Genomic DNA, 20,337 nt, shown 5'->3' with positions numbered 1-20,337 from the left:
ACACTAATTCGTAGTTTAAATGAAACACTACAATATTAGAGCCAGGCTACTTCTCATTCAACTCTATCTCCGAATAGGCTAGGCCTAGGTGCATAATGGTTGCTGCAGTAATGAAGCCAGATAGCTTGAAGCCCTATGTAAATTTTTCGTTTTTCATATTATTGACTTACAAATAAAGTGAACATACCACTTTATGGCTTTTCTAAACTCTTTATGAAAAGCCTATAATAATTGCTACAATTGCAAATTCAAGTTTAAGTCTTATTTGAGCTAACCTGATGAGTAAAATTTTCTTTGTCCACATTATTGACTGTGTTCTGGATATAATACCAAAAATATGAAAGCCAACTGAAGAAGGCTAGAATGGTTAGATTAGGTTAGCATAGGCTATGCTATTTTAAGCCTTTTTCTATCCAAAAACTAGAAATAGGCCTATTTTGGTCATTTTCAAGAGCTCAAAAAGGGCTTAAATTTGAATTTTTAGTAGAAACAATTATTATATTTGTAAAGAGCTTAAAAAAGGTGTTGAGTGGTATGTTCACTTTATTTGTAAGTCAATTGTATAAACAACAAAAATTTACCAGGTCCTAGGCTGCATATAAAAGTGCAGATTCTGTGTGTTTACCATTGTCTTTTAGGGGTTTGGTAAAATTGCAGTTGATGGACTTTTATCTAGGCTTTGTTGGAAAGTAGTTGAATTTAGATAAGATTTGGTCAAGGCTATTCATCATGAATTACACATACAGTATTACATTTTACTATTCCACCAAAGACTCATTAGTCTTTAAAGAAGAGGCAAGACAAACAAGTCACTTATTCAGAGAGAGAAGAGCAAAAAGGAAAAAATAGGCCTAGTCTGTATATCTAGCTGAATATAATAAAAATATAATTAGCTGAATAAAACTTTCAGGAATGTATTCAGAGCATTAGTGATCTCTTATCAATACATTTTAAAGCACTTGTCTACAGTTCTTTTATCTCTAAAGAGACTAGATAAATATAGAGTTTACACCATAAATTTTGCTAGGATAGAGTGAATATATCACTTCATGCCTCTTCTTATGTTCTTCCACAGTTTAACAGTCATTTCTGTGTCAAAGTAAAAGGGGTTAGGTTAGGAAAATGAAACTTTCAGGGATGAGTCTACAGACTAAAGTATGTCCTGGGAAGGTATTTTGAAGTACTTAACTCCACTCCTCCACCCTCTTGAGGGCAGTGAACTTTGATGGTCTTATGAAAGTAAAACCTTGCAAAACATATTTTTTGCTTAAATGAAGTTGGGCATAAAAGAAAAATGTTTTCAAACTCACATTTTTGCTCAGTCCCAATTTGTGTGGTTTCAAATATCAGCAAATACATTTCCTAAATTTAGAAATAACCCATTGATATGGCTTAAAATTCTTCTGAAAGAGCAGGAATTGCATTTTCAGAACTGAAAACAGAGAAAAAGAAAGTGGTAACTGAAAGTTAAGGTAAACTGTTGTTTTATCAAAATTTCAATAGGTATATATCTGTCAAGTAGTCAAATTTTTAAGACTTAGAAATAAGAAGATGGTTAACATGGAAGCTTGGCAATACCCTCCAAGAGTATGTTTTTGGCCCTGGATTCATTACTGAAAGTCTTGTTTTCCTAACCTGGCCCCTTTCCAAGAGAGCAAAAAGTAGCTATAGGATTTTATCCTTACTTTTTATAACCACAAAAAAAGTTATCAACACCAATAAAGGCTTTGGAAAGTGGTTAAGAATATATCCTAATTATGTAAATAAGTTATTCATAGTAATTTGCCTATTTAGTAAGGTACCTGTTTATGGTAAATATAGAGTTTAAAGCATGATTTAGCTAGGATGAAAGTGAATATATCACTTGATGCCTTTTTTATGCTCATTCATGATTCAATAATTGCTTCTGGGGCAAGTTCTATTTTAAGTCCCTAAAGGGCTCAAAACAGCCCATAGTCACCTAAAATTTGAAGGTTTGTTTAAAAAAACTAGTCAGTGAGGAAAAATTACCATTTGTAGTTGATTCAGGAATGGTTATTATTATTTTCTTTAGTTCTAGTATTAATTTTTTTTTAAGTTTGCAGAAATTGTCAAAAGGATTCTGAAACCCCTTAAAAAGACAATTGTTTTGATTTATGTCATTTTACGTCAAGTGAGACAAATTGATTTTATTGTCTCACTTGAGGGAGTTCAAGCTCTTTAAAAAAAATAAAATTCTTAAAATTTGTCTTCATAACATTATTTTAGTACTAAGACTAAGGAAAATCTTACCATTCCTGAATCAGCTGCAAATGGCAATTTTTTCTCACCAGGCTGCTTTTTTTTAATGTTTTAAACTTTTGACAACAATTGACTGTTTTACCTTTAGGGCCATATTAAGGACTCAAAATGGAATTTGCCCCAGAAAAGATTTTAGAACTATAAAAGAACATAAGAATAGGCACCAAGCAATATATTCACTATCATCCTAGCTAAATTAAGTTGTATACTGCAAATTTACCTGAAATTGCATTTGCTAGCAACATGGGTAAATCCAGTTTGCACCAGTTAGTGATGATGGGACTGTGGGACATCTGGTGCATCCTGTTGAGTGAGCCATGTTTCTTTTACCCAGTCCTTGTCAAGGTTTGATTTGAATATATCAATTGTTGTAGATCCCACTGTCTTCTCAATTAGACTGTTCCACAGACCCACAATTTGATTGTAGAAGAATTGTTTCTTTTTCTTGTCTTGGTATGCATGCAGAACAGCTTTGCTGAATGACCTCTGGTACTTGACAAATGGACAGGTTCAAACATATCTCTGTCATCAAGCTTGAGCAATTTTTATGTCATCAATTTATATATCATATCACCTCTGTGTTGATAGTATGTCAGAGTTGGTAGGTTCAGGCTATGCAGTTGACACCCATACTTTTACCTTTGAGACCCTTTGTGCATTTTGTTACCTGTCTTTGAACAGATTAGAGAGCCATCTGGTCTATTTTATTATTAGGTGTGTAGACACACATTCAATACTCCAATCTAGGTCTCACCAGACTGTTATAGAATTATAGTCACTACTGCTGGGGATCTACTAGTGATTGTTTGCTTAATGATACCAAGAGTTGGGTTAGTCCCTGCTACTGCTACTAACATTGAATATTGTAATCATGGGTCATTTCCTCTAAAATTGACAACCTTTCAACATTAAACTTGAGTCTCTATATGTTGGTCCATTTGCAAAAGCAATCTAAGTCAAACATTATTGAAGCTACACCCTGCTGTGTTACAATAGGACCAATAAGTTTAGAGCCATCATATATGCTTAGTTTATTAGTCATGTTTTTTGGAGTGTTGCTAGTGTAGATATAGAAAAATATAGGTCCCAAAAAGTTCCATGAGGCACCCCACTTAAGACCTCTGCTATTTCAGAATAGAAAAGCTGTACCACCTTCTCCAAAAATTCTGACCTGCTGCTTTCTCCCCTTCAAGAAAGACATAATCCAGTCCACCACACCCTCTTCAATACCTATTGCCTTTGGTTTCAACTGGAGCCTTTGATGACAGACTTTAGCAAAGTCTAGCAGAACCATATCAACCAGGAGACTTTGGTCAAGGAACTCAGTTATGTAATTATATGAGTCAATCAGGTTTGTTTCAACTGATCTACCTAGTCAGAATCCATGTTGTTGTTTTGATAGAAGGTTATTTCTGGCTAGATGTTTGAGAATGACATTATTTACAATGCTGTCTATCAATTTCCCAACAGCAGAAGTAATACTGATTGGCCAATAATTGGGAGCTTTGGTCCTGTCACCTCCTTAATGTATTGGCAAGATATGGGCCACTTTCCAGTCCAATGGTAAGACTTTGGCATCAATAGTTTTGGAAGAGCCTTGAGAGTGGTGGTGCTAATTGGGCATGAGCTTCTTTTAAGAGTTGTGGATGAATGCCATCTGCCCCAACAGACTTATTTGGATTAAGCTTTTTAAGCCGAGATTCAAGCTCAGTCTTATCCACTATTATTGGAGACAGTTGAGTGTTAAATATGTAGTATAGTGAGGTCAGGAGGGGGGCAGTGTCTGCAGGTGTGATTAAGTTAGTGATTCAATGCATCAGCAATTTTTGGGGGTCATTTGACTGGATTCCATTACAAACCAGCTCAGTAACTGTGTGCCTGCCAGGCTTATGTGCACATGCATATTTCCAGAACTTCTTGGGGTTGGCTTTTGAGGTTGCCACAATGGCCTCTTTATGATTCTTTATCAATTTTCTGGACAGTGCTCAAACTTAGTTCCTTGCAGCTTTCAACTTGATTAGGTTGTCAGCCCTATGTGGGTTCTGGTTTATGAGCTTTGACAGTTTCTTTTTCTTGTTCCTCACAATTTTCATGTCCCTGGTCATAAAGAAGAGAGTTCTTTGTCTGTGTCTCTACATGATAGTTTTGTTTTTATTGACATTGTCCAACAACGCCCTTGTTTCATTATCTCCCATGTGTGTTCTACTTCCATAATTTTGACAAATGACCAATCACACTGACTGAGTTCATGTTTGGTTTGATTATAGTTTGAATGCACATGTTTAGTTAGGTTTGATGTCTGTGGGCACAGTTGAAATTGGCACTTTTTTTGCAATGTGTTCACTATTTTCAAATGGGGGTTGTGATTCTATGTTAATGAGTGACTCAGGATCATTATTTAAGATGAGATCAAGGAGTGAAGGATTCTATCCTTCTCAAAATCTTATTGGAAATGTCACTGCCTAGAATAGCAAGTGTTCCTCTAAGCAGTATAGAAAAGACTGTATTCCTTGTGTGGACATATCTCACTCAATCACAAGTAAGTTAAAGTTACTAAATATGAATTAACTCTTAGGTTTTTGGGCAACACTATCAATAGACCAATGCATAGCAAGAGCGAGTCCTCCATACTTGTTGAAGTAGGACTCCTGTAAAGGCAACCAAGTGCAATAGGACCTCCAGGTAGGTCAATAGATATCCAAATGTGTTCTACCCATGGCTCATAATATTAATTGATAACAATTATGCCTACCTGGATCCCACTGCACACATATATGGTAATTCCTCTACCTCCATCCAAGAAAGATTGGTCATCAATCTGTATCTGGGTTTCAGTCAGGGGTAGGGAGGTTTGCTTTGGTTTGATCTCACAAAATGCATAAATATCTCTCATTTGCAGAGAGGACACATCTGGTCTCCTGAAATTTTGAATTTACTCAGTCAACATTACTAAAAATAGCACTAAACCCAGCAATATTCTTGCAATAGCTGTTGCCAGCATCAACAGTAAGTCTACTAGAAGACACAGAAGTCTCTTGGTTTGCCTCACTACTATTATTACTTATGCACACTATACTTCGAAAAATACTACTATCTACCTGACTGTTTACACTGGTTATATTGCAGGGCATATCATTTGGTATTCCATTATGACCAGTTAGGCTGCACAAATCTGACTGTTTTTTGGAACTATAGAGTTCCCACAGATAACCAGATCAGCTTTGCCTTGTGCACAGCTTGACCTGCAACTCCTTGTATGGCACCTTGCTCTTTTCTCATTCTTGGTCTTTGAGACATCATCCCAGAACTGAATTGTACCTGACCCTTTTCTTTCATCAGACTTTTGCAGAATATGTTTCTTAGTCATGAAATCTTTCACTGCATGCTTAACTTTGACGTTGAGTGGAATTTATAAGAATACAATTCCACTAAATTGAATTTAAAAGAATTTAAATGTTTTCATGGCATCCTTAGAAAAGTATTTTTCCTCTACACAAACAGAAAAACTGCAATTCTCTAAGATTGGGTATAAACAGAAGAAGGTCTAGGAAACCACAGAATGGGGTTCAGTTGTTGATTTTATCATAAAAGTGAATCCTCTAAGCACATTCCAGTCACAGTTTGTTGAGGCAGTTCTAGTAGTTCTGCTTTTTGGCAGGTGCAACGACCCTGGTTGTCTTCCAGTCAGGTGAATGATGATAGAGAATATATTGTTGATTTTTGTGGACAGAACATGAAACTTCAGTCGTTGAACTACTTTAAGACTCAATTCTAATAAAGTCAGACTCTAACTTTTTAAGCTCTTGAGGAAGGGAGTTAATGAACACTCTAACCATCAACTGAGGCTTCCTACAGGGTAATCCCAACATTCTGAGGAACTGTCAGCAGTGAAATATATTTTCTTGTTTTGTTGACAATTACTCCTGAATTTATGCCTGTAATATCTAGTATTGCAAAGAAGATTGCAAGTGGGCAGTGCTGACAGCAAAAGCTGAGAGGCTAGTCAGCATATATATAATCCAACCTGTCAACACTAGATTTATTTATGTTGTACAACTGGACCATCCTTGGCTTACCTGTGGATTTATTAAGTTTTTGTTGTGCATTGAAGAGGTCAAAGTTACTGTTTTGTTCTTCTTAAGTACATGCAATATAATAGTGTTCTTCTTAACAAAACCAAGGATTGCAGAACCAGGCTCACAATCCCTGAGTGGAAGAGAGACTGCTGGGAACTCACCCATGTTCTTGCTGAGAGTTCCTACAACCCTGGATGACCCTTAAACACCACTTAACTATGATATCACATTGGAAGAATGAGTATATAAAGTTGGTGGCAGTTGCTTGGATTGTTTCTTTCTGCCACCTTTACCAATAAACATACTCACCAGCTTCTTCCAGCACCTTGCAAGAGGAATATCATCTTTGTCAAACATACTAGAAGCCTGGGGCTACTGCACATCTGAAGAACGAATTTGGTGGGTGTCTACCTCATCCTCTTTTATAGTTTTGGCATCCTCTTCAACCTTAAAATTAGAATCCCTATTGTGACCTTCATATGTTGGATCTGATCAATATTCTTTGGTTTCAAGGGGTCCATTACTTCTCCCTCAACTAGTTTATTGTGGCTACTCATTTGGACTTCCTAAAAAAGTAAGGAGTAAAATGGAAAGGCAAAGGAGGGTAAAATCACCTCCTTGGTAACAAATACTTTTGGACCAGTAGGAACCCTATATTTTGTTCTAAAAAAGTTGAAAGACCATCAATATAAGAAAAGATAAATTATGAAAGTAGTGCAACTATAGTTTTCCTGTCAAATGTTATCAATTCAGACCCTCTAACAACCATTTTTCAAAATAATTTTCCCTGACAATTTTGATTTTTTTTGTAATATAAGTGGTTAGGTGGGGTAAAAAAACTACCCCAGTCCCCCTTACTTTCTTTCTTGATAGATGTTGGAAGTTTACTGACCCACCAAAGATTCTTTATGTGGTGTTGTGGAACCATGATGGCATAGCCCCTTGGGTCCTTGAAAAATCTCAAAAATGAAAGTATGTAGGATAATTTTATACCTCACCTGATCAGTTAATTACCTTGAATTGCAGCTTGGAGTATTCTAAGGATTTCCTCCTTGTAGGCTCTGTGAAGAATTAAAGACAAGTTGAAGACTCATGGGCTTCCCAATCATATTTCCACTCAACATCACTCCATTCAGCATCCATTCATGATTTGAAAGTGTCAAGACAAGTTGCAGAGACAGCATATTCTAACAGTCTATTCCAAAGGCTGGTGACTCTGTTTGAGAAGAATTGACTTCTCTGGTGGAGTCTTGATGACATCTTAGACAATTTCTTAGAGTGACATCTGGTAAAAGAGGTGGCGGCAAACAAGAATAATCAGGGACAATATTGTTAAAATCCAGTTATGACATCCCCGCATTTGCGCCTATACATTAAGCCTGGTAGTTTGAGGCAACAAAGACGTTCACAATAGGGGACTGTTTAGAATTTGCTAATCAATTGAAGGCCTCAAGAGAGAGGAGGGGGAGTATCTCATTCTTTGCTGATGCATCCAATGAAGACCGCCAGAGAAGGAAAGAACTAATTGAAGAGATAAAGAGGCGTGCAGCAGCCGGTGAAAAAAACCTTGTCATCCGTGATGGCGCCATCGTGTCAAAAAACGTGATCCCCCGGGGGGAGGGAGTCCTTCCCCCCCCTCGCTCGATGGTTCACTAGACTTACCCATATCCCTTGTAAATAGTGTAAATAATGCATCAAGCCTAGCCAGAAAGACTTCTATAAGTTCAACCTTTGTTTCCGCGGCTTCGGTTTTGAGCTCTGTCTCTCCATCAAGTGCTGCATCTGATTCGTCTGAGACCAACTACGTCACTGCTAGTTCGGGCGACGAAAATCCATATCAGAGTTCAAAAGCCAGAACTAGCAACAGCCCAGTCGGCCAAAGAAAACGGACGCAACTAAGAATATTATATACAAACATTGATTCTTTAGTGCCAAAACTCTCAGAACTAAAAGTGTTACTTTATGAAAAGGATGTAGATGTTTTCTGTGTTTGTGAGGCGTGTCCTAAGAACTCTTTGACCAAATTGGAAGACGCACATATTCAAATCCCTGGATACTTACTCCTGAGCAACCTAGATAGTAACCTGTGTCGAAGAGGAGTGGCTATCTACACTAGGCTTGGAATTAAGGTAGATAAAATTGATTTTTCTATTTCTCAACCTACTAATACTTGGGTGGAACATGTATTAGTTAGACTTCTAATTGGATTTGAAATTGTGAATATTGGTGTGCTTTACCGTAGCCCATCAGCTCCAAACCAACTAGTATCTCACCAAGCAGTTTCTAAGGTAATACAGATCTTATGTAATCTAAATTCATCACTTGTGCTTTATGGTGATTTTAATATGCCAGAAGTTCGTTGGTCTGAAGGTATTGGGTACTCACCCCCTAATAACCCCTCCTACACAACCATCCAAACCCTTGCTGACAACTTCCTAACTCAGATAATAATGCAACCCACTAGATTTAGACATTCACAACAACCATCATTACTTGACCTCCTTATTACAAATGACCCTGAGAGGATTACTTCCACTTGTTACCTCCCAGCTATTGGTGCAAGTGACCACATATGTATAATGAATGACATTAATATTAACCATAGTCGTGATGGTAAACTTAAGAGAACTTTTACCAATTATGCTTTAATCCGTGAAGAACTAGCTAATATAAATTGGGATGAGGGATTATCAGATGAGACAGACATTGAATCTAGTTGGAATCGTTTTAAGTCTACTTTACTAGGTGCATGTAGGAAGCATACAAAGGTTTATTGGTCAGATAAACCAAAGACTCTTCCATACCTTCCCAGGAATATTAAGAAAATTATCAAAAAGAAAAATAGAGCATGGAATAAATACCTAAAATGCAAGTGTGACAACCATCACAACAAATTCGCCATGCTCCGAAACAAGCTGAGAAACATGACAAGAAAAGTTATCCAAGACCATGAAGAATCTATCGCAAATGAGTCAAAGAAAAACCCAAAAAAGTTCTGGCGCTATGTTACAGCTAACAACCCTTCCCGTCGACGCACCAACAGGCTAAAAAAATCAGATGGCTCCAGTACTACTGACCCGAAAGAAATCGCTGATTGCATGAATGCCAGCTTTTGCACAAACTTCACCTCTAAGCCACCTGACATTACACTCCCAACCATACCTCCTGTAACAGTACACAACCCAATGTCCCCTGTAATCATTACTCAAGAAGATGTATTTAAAATACTAAGAAGTTTAAACTCCAACAAAGCTGCTGGACCTGATAATCTCCACCCTCGGCTTTTGATAGAATCTGCTGCTCACATTTCCCTCCCCCTTTCCAGAATATTCAACATGTCCCTGGCCAAAAAGTCAGTACCAAATGATTGGAGAACAGCAAATATTATACCAATTTTTAAGAAAGGCGACAAGGATAACCCAGGAAATTATCGACCAATAAGCCTAACCTCAGCCATTTGCAAGATTATGGAAGGTATCATTAACCATGCTCTTATAAATTATTTAGAAGAAAATACACTTATTAGCGATAGACAACATGGATTTCGCAGGGGCAGGTCAATCGACACCAACTTTATTCAATCATATGATCATGCAACTAAAATTTTGGATATGGGTAAACCGGTAGACATTATCTTACTTGACCAAGCCAAAGCCTTTGACAAAGTTGAACACTCATACCTGTTGCTGAAGCTTAGAGCTTATCAGGTGCATGAGGATGTGATTGATTGGATTGGAGCATTCCTAACTGGCAGATCTCAACGTGTCATGATCTACACTGATAATGGCGATCCAGTTTTCTCCTCCACTTCTCCGGTTATAAGCGGCGTCCCACAGGGAACCATCCTTGGGCCAACATTGTTCAGCATATATATTAACGACTGTACAACTTATCTATGCAACCTTTTAACATTATATGCTGACGACTGTAAGCTCATTGGACCTGCTGAAACTGAAGAAGAAAGAGCCTGCATTCAGCTGGACCTTGACAGGCTATCCTCTTGGTCATCAACTTGGGCCCTACAATTCAATGCAACAAAATGCAAGGTACTGCACTTAGGGCACAATAACCCCCACCATCCCTACCATATAGGGTGTGATCAGTTGGAAGCAGTTGCCGAGGAAAGAGACTTAGGCGTCATTGTGGACAAAGATTTAAAATTCCACAGCCACACTCAGGCTCAGGTTGCAAAAGCTAATCGAGCTCTCGGACTCATTAAGCGCTCTTTTGTAACCAGAAAGTCATGTGTGGTTATAAAACTTTATAAATCCCTTGTCCGTCCCCACCTTGAGTTTGGCTTGACTTTGGCCTTTCCCCAAAATAAAATGGACACAAGAGCCCTTGAAAGTGTCCAAAGGAGAGCAACCAAACTGGTCCGTGGCTTAAATAATGTCCCTTACCAGGATCGCCTAGGATCTTTGAGACTTCCAACCCTCACCTATCGAAGATATAGAGGAGATGTGATCATGGCACGCAAAATTTTCAAATCCGGTCACCTGAACCAGATCTTCACCCCCTCTTTGGCTAACAATTCAAGAGGTCACAGTCTTAAGCTTCACCTGCCTGGATGTCGGAGAAGGGAACGACGTGGTTTCTTTTCCATTCGGGTGGTCCCCCTCTGGAATAGCCTATCCGAGTCTACCATCCAAGCTGAGACACCCCACTCCTTCAAGGCTGGAGTCGACAGGGACTGGGAGAGGGCCGAGTGGAGGCTGGACTGGGAAGCTAAGCCAACATAATTACATCACTCACCACCAGCGAGAACTACAGGAGGATCTACCACCTTATCTCGCTGGCAAATGCGATTTAAGGTAAATTTAAGGTAATTTGTTCTTCTCAAGGACATGCAATACAATAGTGTTCTTCTTAGCAAAACCAAGGATTGCAGAACCAGGCTCACAATCTCTGAGTGGAAGAGAGACTGCTGGAAACTCACCCATGTTCTTGCTGAGAGTTCCTACAACCCTGGATGACCCTTAAACACCACTTAACTATGATATCACATTGGAATAGTGAGTATATGAAGTTGGTGACAGTTGCTTGGATTGTTTCTTCCTGCCATCTTTACCAATAAACATACTCACCAGCTTCTTCCACCACCTTGCAAGAGGAATATCATCTTTGTCAAACATACCAGAGGTCTGGGGCTACTGCACATCTGAAGAACGAATTTGGTGGGTGTCTACCTCATCCTCTTTTACTTATAATTTACCCTGACAATTTTGATTTTTTTGTTATGTAAGTGGTTAGGTGGGGTAAAAAAAAATACCCCAGTCCCCCTTACTTTCTTTCTTGATAGATGTTGGAAGTTTACTGACCCCCAAAGATTCTTTATGTGGTGTTTGTGGAACCATGATGGCATAGCCCCTGGGGTCCTTGAAAAATCTCAAAAATGAAAGTATGTAGGATAATTTTATACCTCACCTGATCAGTTAATTACCTTGAATTGCAGATTTTAGCATTTTGTTTCTTGCCTTTGGACTGCTTTTAAGATGAATTTGTCTTTTTTGTGAAAAGGTGATGCAACTGTCATGGCAACTTCAAGTTTCTATCTGGTTAAATTAAGGTTAAATCTTTTGTATAATTTCAGAAAGATGGCCCCTGGATAACCCTAGGGTTGTAATCTTTTATAGTTAAACTTTTACAATATAATGCACATCCATTAAATAACCACAGAATATCCAATGAAATAACCATCAACCCATGCAATGAAAAGCATAGCTTTGTCTTTGTTGTTGCTAGGGATTAAAAAGTAAACTCTGTACAAGCTCAAATTAAGATGGCTCCCAATTAAGGCCTAGTGAAAGTCCAAGCATTTTATTCCCTAGTCAATTCTTTTTCACATGCATCAACTTGGTCAAAGACAAAGTTATCAGTTTTCTCTGTCATTTCAACTAAATAAAAATGGAAGGTTGAACTTAAGGGGGTTCTCACTCAAAATTATGATTAGGTGCAGGTTATCCTTAGCAATTCTTCTTGTAATATTATACAATATATATTTATTAACTGGCAATTTGGTGTCTGCATGCTACTTATCCTCCAGACTCTGTTTAAAACCGGTTCCATAACTAATACTTTACTGAATCGCTCAAGAACAATCAAAGTGGTTAGTCCCTTGGTCCAATTTATGCATTCTCATGCACTCCAATTACAGCTCATCATGTTTTTTAAGGGGAATTTTTGACTGTGGAACACTAATGTGTTAGGTATTTGAAGGGACTGCAGCCGGCAAGTATATATTATAGAAATAAATTTCTGATTGTTGAATAGAATATTTTTTGCTTTATTTTTTGATACCCCACAACAACAGTGTCAAGTTTAGCAATCTAGAATGCCAACCCAAGACAGGTTTTATAATTGTTTTGGAATTAAAAAAAAAAAAAATAGCTGTTGGCTTTAAGATTTGATTAGATCAAGATATTCACCAGATTTTTCTATATCTGTTAAAATTAAAACCATCAAAATCACTAATTCAGGAACCTCCAGCAAACTAAATGTTTAGCATAGGAGGTATAGGAAGATTCCTTGAGAACCTGTCCTGCCTTAATTTAGTATTATTGGCATGCCTTGACAGAGAAAATGCACCCTTAAATGCAGGTGCTATGAAAGGGCTTTATATTAGAATTGATTGTTCAATGTGGAATTCTAATGTTTTAAATAGGTAACTGCAAAGTATATTACTATTGAACAATTTATTTATAAACTAATGGTATTTTTACGACCACTTTTCAAAACCTTTACTACTGTTGATAACTTTTTGTGTGGTTATAAAAATAAGATACCTTTTGGGCCCCTTTAATTACTCAAGATGGAATTTACCTCAGAATTGACAATGGAATTGAGAAAGACAAAAAAAAGTATCAAGTGATATATCGACTTTCATCCTTGCTAAATTCCATTGTAAGCTGCAAATTTACCGAGAGCTGACCTTTGGTGGCTTTTAACAGTCTTTGTGTTGTAAAAAGCTTAAGAAAGGGATCTAGCCTAGGTTAAGATACCAAGTAGCTGGACAGCTAATCACCACTTCAACAGTTAAATCATTGTATAATCTGTATTGCACCCCCTAGAAAGTGGGCTAGGTAAGTTCTAGATTAGGGGCTATTGACAAAGAAAAATGTTTAGAAAACAGTTCTTGCTTCATAATATGTGGGATAATTGTAGCTAACACAGTTTGCATGTAGCTCTGCTCTTCTTTACCCCCCCCCCCACTAATGTGCAAATACTTAGCCAGAATTAGGTGTTTCCCTTGTATTCTCCTAACTCTCAGTAACTAACATGTTGCCTTCTCCATAGCTCCTGATATAGACTTTTAGGCTTCATAATATGGAGAAGGGCAAGATATACCATAAGAGTGTAAAAATATAAAATAAAAGGAATTTAATATCAGATATAAAAAAAGCTGGTATGGAGGCAGCTGTCCCCCTGACCTTGCCTAGGACCACCATTGTGTGATAAGCTTGAATATTTAAACCATATACAATGCTCACATTTTTAAATATTTGATAAAATGTTCTTAATGACTGTGGTGTCAGTTTGAGCATTTTAGTCATATACAATGTTTATTATTATTAAGATATATTTTCAGCTTGAGTCTTAGAGAATACTACTTCATTTTAGACACAAGAATCCTAAAGCATAAATTGAAGAGAGGGGATTAATTACTGACAGATGTTGTAAAGGAAAATTTTTATATCATGGTTACAGTAAAAGCTTCAACCCAGTAAATAGCAAACCTTAGTCCATTGTAACCAACAGTTTAAAAAGGCTCTTTTTCTTTAGCTCCCTAGCGAGAAAAAATGTCATTTGTACCTGAGTCAGGAATGGTTAAATTAATTAGTTAAAAAGAAAACTTTATTTTGAAGAGAAACTTACAAGAATTTTGAAAAAAGAGCCTGAAACCCTTTTAAAGTGGTACTGGATTAAAATAAAAAGTAGACCATTAAAGTTATCATTGTCAAAAACCTTCTACACAACACTTACACCCCCCCCACCTTGTGCAACAGTCTAAAGGGATTTCTTTGGAAAAAGAATAATGGCACCAGACGTACTGCTAAACAGACTATTGTCACAATTAAACCACATTCAGTGAAGGTAGCACATGAAACTTCCTCTGACACCATTAGAGCCGTAATTCAAGAATAAAGCAGGACAATTGGGACCTTCATCTCATAAAATTCGATTTCCTTTTGGGCATGTGCTGTCCTTTGAAACATTAATTGGCACTCAGAAATCTAAAAAAAAAAAAAAAGTTTCCACAACAATGCAGTTAAAGTCAATTGCTGGTGCTTGGCTGATCACTTCAGGGGGGATATAAGTGACAAGTCCTAATTCATCTGTAAAAACGACATCAACGAGTCTTATGATGGGCTTGGTTTCTTTGACTAGTCTAGGGGAGTACTGACAGAAGTTGTGACATTATTTGAGGTTCATCATGCTGAATTTGTGGTAAAAATTATGGCTCACGTTTTTGCTAGGTTCTAGCAACCAGAGAACCAAAGCTTTTTTCTTGGTGGATATGCAGAAAAGAAACAAAGCATGGAGTCATGGTTGCAGCTATAGCTGCAATCTTGTTAAAAGTAAACATATTTCCTTTCTGAATATAAAATACCTATTGTTAAGGATTGATCTGTGTGTTTCTACCCTAAATACCAACCTTTTAGAGAAAGGGCTGGTTTGGATAGACATAATAATGTCTAGACCCCCAATTGCCAAGTCCAGCCCAACCCCATGGGTCCTATAGTGACATTAACGTAATTTGAATTCTTTTTAAATAGATGGCACTTAACACTCTGCTCTAAAATCTTCCTGTGTGAGCTACCTTTTTTTTGAAAAATCCTATTGCAAATCAAGCAGCTTGGACCACTGTGTACAGACCCTTGAAAATAATTTTACGTGAAAAAACACATTTTGCAAAATATGAAACGTATCTGAGCGTATCTAGATCCAATATAGCACGATAATAGGGTAATAGATGATGCAACTATCTTGATTTTTTAGAATTTTTGCAAAGCCACTTGGGGTTCATACCTGACTGTCAGAGCTATGCATTTGATTAGTTTTCTTGTTATCTACCATCATCTCTTCACACTCACTCAAGGGCATCACTACAGTATTTTTTATTGGGAGGGGAGGGGGTAAGAGGGGCTGCTATTGAAGTAGGTGCTATTCAAGCAGTAGTGAAGAAAAGTAACTATTTAACAAACTCACTATTTGGTTAAATTGCAAACATTACATAATACATGATAAACACATTAAACAATCATAAATATAAGTGCAGGTGCTTGGCTTTTACTAAAATTGTCAGCGATGAGCTTCTGCAGACAACTGTAGTATACCATAAAGAAAATATTGGGTGGGCAAAGGTGAATGTCAGATACACTCTGCTTTTTCAGCCAGATTAACCTCTAATGTTGCAGTGCATATCCCCCCCCCTCCACCCCCAGCACAGGATGCTCAATCTCATAATTATGATAATTGAACCAAGTTCTATTCTAATAGCCCTGGGTATTTTACTATTCATTTGCTCATAATTTTGAATGGCTTATAAATTTGAATGGCAATTTTGACTCTGTAAGATTTAATTTGTTGTACTAAGATTTTAATATATGTGATTTATTGAAATACTATATATTACATTTTATTAAATTGATTATTTTTTGGTTCACTGCTTTATATTAATAAATAGAATTGATACCAGCATGCCATATAAAGTCAAACGCAAATCATAGGCAGCACAATGGCACTGTCTAGACAAACATACAGGATAAGTCTAAATATTACCACAGATTGTGAATGAATGCCAATTGGAAGGGAAAATTGAGTCTTAGAGTTTGAAAATTACCTTCCCCTTTGTAACTTTGTTGAAAAAAAATGAGTTTTATAAGAATTACACAAAAGTTTTCGTGTGTAACTCAGAGTATGGGGATATACATTTCTGGAGGGGGGTTACACTCGAAATCATTTAATGTCATTAATTCCCTTCACAAGCAAAGCTTGGGCTCCTAGTGCCAAATGATGAAACTGATGACAATTGAAAAAGAGAATGGGTCGATACCATTTATACATGTACACAAAAATTATTAGCATTATTAGAAAAATATGCATATTTTGTTCAAATTCACTTTATTCTATTCTCAGCTGAAATTTTTTAAAGCATGCTGATGCAGACATAAATGTCCCACAAGTAGTGTTGGTGTTGTTTGAAATGCAACTAATTTCAGTCATAATTCTTAGCAAATTCATGTCAATTTATTTGGATCTGGTTAAAAGTAATATTTAGAAAGCAAGAAGCCAGTATATACATGGAGGCAGTTCTACATTTGTGGGTTAGTATGTGAATCCGAAACGTAAGGAATAGGAAGTTATCAGTGCTTATTAGGCATTTCAATGGCAAATAAGAGAATCAGAGTTTCAATTGAATACTGGAAATAAAAATTAAAACAATTAAACGATTCCTGGAGTGGATCCCCCTCTACCAAATTCCATGATCAAACTATAATCAATTTTGCTGATCTAGTTATAGTACAAATATCATTATAAAAAGCAATACCTCTTATTCTCTTTTCCAATGGTTTCTTTTTCATTCAGGAAATTATATTCACTGTACGTCTACCTTCTTGGTAGATAGATTGTCTACCTACTTGGCCTACGGATTGTTCTGGGTACCCAGCTGACTGACGGTATTTCAAACAGTAGGTTGTGTAAAAAATGTGGTTCGATCCCGCTTTCTAGGGCTATAATGAAAGAAAGGTTGAGACGGCTAGGTCTCGTTCTGTGGATGAAGGATGACAGATTGCCGAAGATTGTTATGGACCCCTATTTTTTTCGTTTGCCTTATGTTAAAACGAGCATGGATTTTATTAAAAAAAAAAAATCCACTCAAAGTAAGGAGCAAATTTGACATTTAAAACGAGCTTTTGAACAGTTTTAAAGATACTTAATAAGTTGTAGTTTTTTTTCCAAATTATTGGGGGGGGGGGGCAACTGCTCCCCTTCAACGACGCCACTACCCTCACTTATTCCTAATCTAAGGAACTTGGGTTTCTTAACATTAATTTTCAAACCTTTTCTTGCTCCCTGAATTATAAAAACCTCAGTCTTTTTGCTAAGGAAAATTTAGGAGACAAATCATCTGCATAATCAATATGTTTAAGAGAGTTTTACCATCTCACTGGACACTGTCTACTAATTCTGTGATGTGATGCATTAGTGAAAGGGAGCTTTTTGTACTAGGAAATAGAAAAAATAAAATCATACAACAAATAAAATTCAAATTAAAAATATAGGCAACTGAATACTAAACACTGCTGTTGGATCTGAACTTTTGTAAGTAATACTATTAATAAATAAATAAAAATGTTTATATATAAGTTGCATTGTCAAGCAGTGGCAATAATTATCTTATTTTTCAGTTTGACGGAGTTTCCAGAATAGTCTACTTAGTGGATAGATACTTTTCCCTTTGCAGATTCCCACCAGGGGAAATGACCCATGTTGAGTGGCATATGGGCAAATTACTTAAAAAAATAAAACATTCTATTCAGCCCTAGAAGTTAAGGTCATTCTCCCAGGTTGAAAGCCAATGCTATTTTCATATAGCAGTGAAATGCGTATTAACAACAGACACCAACAGATTCTTTGATGAAAAAATTGCTGTGGCTTCATTGAAAGCTTTAATATGAATGGGCTGGACAAATTTGCATTTTTTTTTCTTTAGAGCCTGATAAAAAATTAATTAGTGGGGACACCTCTAATTTTTAAAAGTAGTATTAACACTATTTTTTAAGGCGTTGAGTATTGTGAAGTAGCCTCTCGATTTGCCACAAGATTCCCAAATTTTCAGTTTTCTTTAAAATTGACCATTTAAGATATGCTTCCTTTATTATTTATAAGGGTTGTACTAATCATACAGCTTTGATTTTTGTGTTGTTTTGTAGATCTTATACCGATAAATAATCCCAAAGAATCTTAAGTTTGTAGTTATAAGATGTGATTTTTAGCAATCATTTTTAATATCCAAGATTTTCATATTTCTCAGTGGCTAAGTTGGCCAGTTAGCTTAAGTCAACAGTCTTTAGATATTCTTTCACACCCCTCAAGGAGCAATTAAGCCAATGAGAAAGAAGGAAATCGCGTTAGGTATTTCAATGCTATAGGAAATAGCATTGTCTTTCAACGAGGGGGGATCACTTTAAGATAATCTTTGAAAATTGTGTGAATGCCTGTTTTCCCAACCAAATACATGTTTATACTGATGTTTCTGTTAAAGATTCAAAGTTCATGGGTAGCTACTTCACATAAGGTCATGTGAGCATTAAAATCACCTAGCATAAGAGTATTCCTTCCAATTATTTCTTTCTTGAGAATGTTCAGGATATTTGTTTTACCTCGTGGGTTATAAAAGGACAATGTTGATATGCTTTCCAGGACTTAATCTGACAGATAGTCAAATCACATCTACTTCAAATTCATAGCAAGTTGTAGGCAAAGGGAACTGGGTAATAGTATCCTCTCAAAAATTACTGCACAGCTGTCCTTCCTATTTTAATCCCTGTCCTTACTAAGGCAATTATAACCAGTTAGGATAGTTTTTGGTACTTGTCTGCTACCCCAACCACAGTCACGTTCTTAATTTGAACAAAACCAGTTTCTCTATCTGCATTCAAAAATAATTAGCTTAGTCTCAGTGGGACAGATTACTATACACGTATATTTTAATTAAATATCTAACATATAGAGTTGGTTAGGTTAGGTATTTAATAAAATGCGTTCTAGGCAGCCTGCTGTCCATGATTCTCCGTTTTAGTTTCCATAATTTTGCTACCAAAGTATCCTATTTTGGAACTTACTAAATATCCTGACCGGACCTTGTTTTCTCTCTGTAATAAAACCCCTTTCACTTGACCACACTCAAGGAGTGAAGTTAGGTCAATCATAATGAAATATACGAACACATAAAGAAAATATAATGCTTTAGTAACCAAATTATGGAAATTACAACAGAAAATTATGGAAATCAGGCCACACAGAATGCATTGTATTGAATACCTAACATAACCAGAGTACCAACTCTATATAACTAAATATTTTATTAAAATATACATGCATTGTAGTTTAATTCTCTGGTTTAGCTGATTATCTCCAAGTGCATATTGAGATACAGAGAGAAAACAAACTTTGATCAGAATATTTAACAAGTATCAATATTTTCATCATATTTTGGTATATTTCATTATGATTAACCTAACTTCAATTTTTTAGTGTGGCTGAAATAACGGACAAGTATCTATTTAATATAATGTGTTCTTGGACGGCCTGTTTTCCATAATTTTCTGTTGTAATTTCCATAAATTCCTTTCTAAAGTATTATATTTTCATCATATTTTGGTATATTTCATTATGATTAACTGAACTTCAATTCTTGAGTTTGGTCGGGATAACTGACAAGTGCCTTTTTTAAATTTGTTTTTAAATATTCAGTTGCTATGAACTGTTTTACCTTTTAGGGCTCATAATTGAATATCCCCCCTCAAATGATGATCAAATTACAAGAAGCACTAAAAAAGGCATCACGCGATTTTGCTATTTATAAAAATAGTTTGGTTGCTGTCAGTTGCACAAATTCCATGGTCAGACTAGTTTTTTCCGTCAAAATTTGGGGAGGGGGGCAGAGTTGGAGCCAGTTTTCCCAATCAAGTGTAAATGACAGTAAAAGGTAAAAAATAAGCTGTCTGGTGCCATAAATGTACTATTTAGTACTTGGAAAGTAATATAAAGGTACTTTCGTCACAAATAAAAGTAAAATTATAGCACTGTAAAGGTAAGTATTTACTATTAAACTGCTCTGTTTCTGTTGATGCTTAAATTATGCAGGTTTATTTTAGTTTTTACAAGATTTTGGAAGAAATTCAAATTTCACCTGGGATTCAAAATGTTGTCTGGAAGGGGTAGCCCCCCCCCCCCCAACCCCCTCCTTGTCCCA

At 36.4% G+C, this 20,337-nt stretch overlaps 1 protein-coding gene across 2 annotated transcripts in view; it reads left to right on the top strand.

Moving 5' to 3' along the window:
- Positions 1–20,337, top strand: part of LOC136027261 (UPF0047 protein YjbQ-like) — a 58,213-nt gene that overhangs the window by 258 nt on the left and 37,618 nt on the right. The window contains exon 2 of one of the 2 annotated variants that reach the window (XM_065704337.1): positions 7,415–8,485. The exons of the other annotated variant lie outside the window; for it this stretch is intronic. The gene's annotated coding sequence lies outside the window, so the exon portion shown is untranslated. The remainder of the gene's footprint in view (positions 1–7,414; positions 8,486–20,337) is intronic. 2 annotated transcript variants of the gene reach the window in all.

This window comes from Artemia franciscana, chromosome 5, assembly GCF_032884065.1.
Source record: "Artemia franciscana chromosome 5, ASM3288406v1, whole genome shotgun sequence".
Classification (NCBI taxonomy): Eukaryota; Metazoa; Arthropoda; class Branchiopoda; order Anostraca; family Artemiidae; genus Artemia; species Artemia franciscana.
This window is presented reverse-complemented; position numbering and strand designations above follow the sequence as displayed.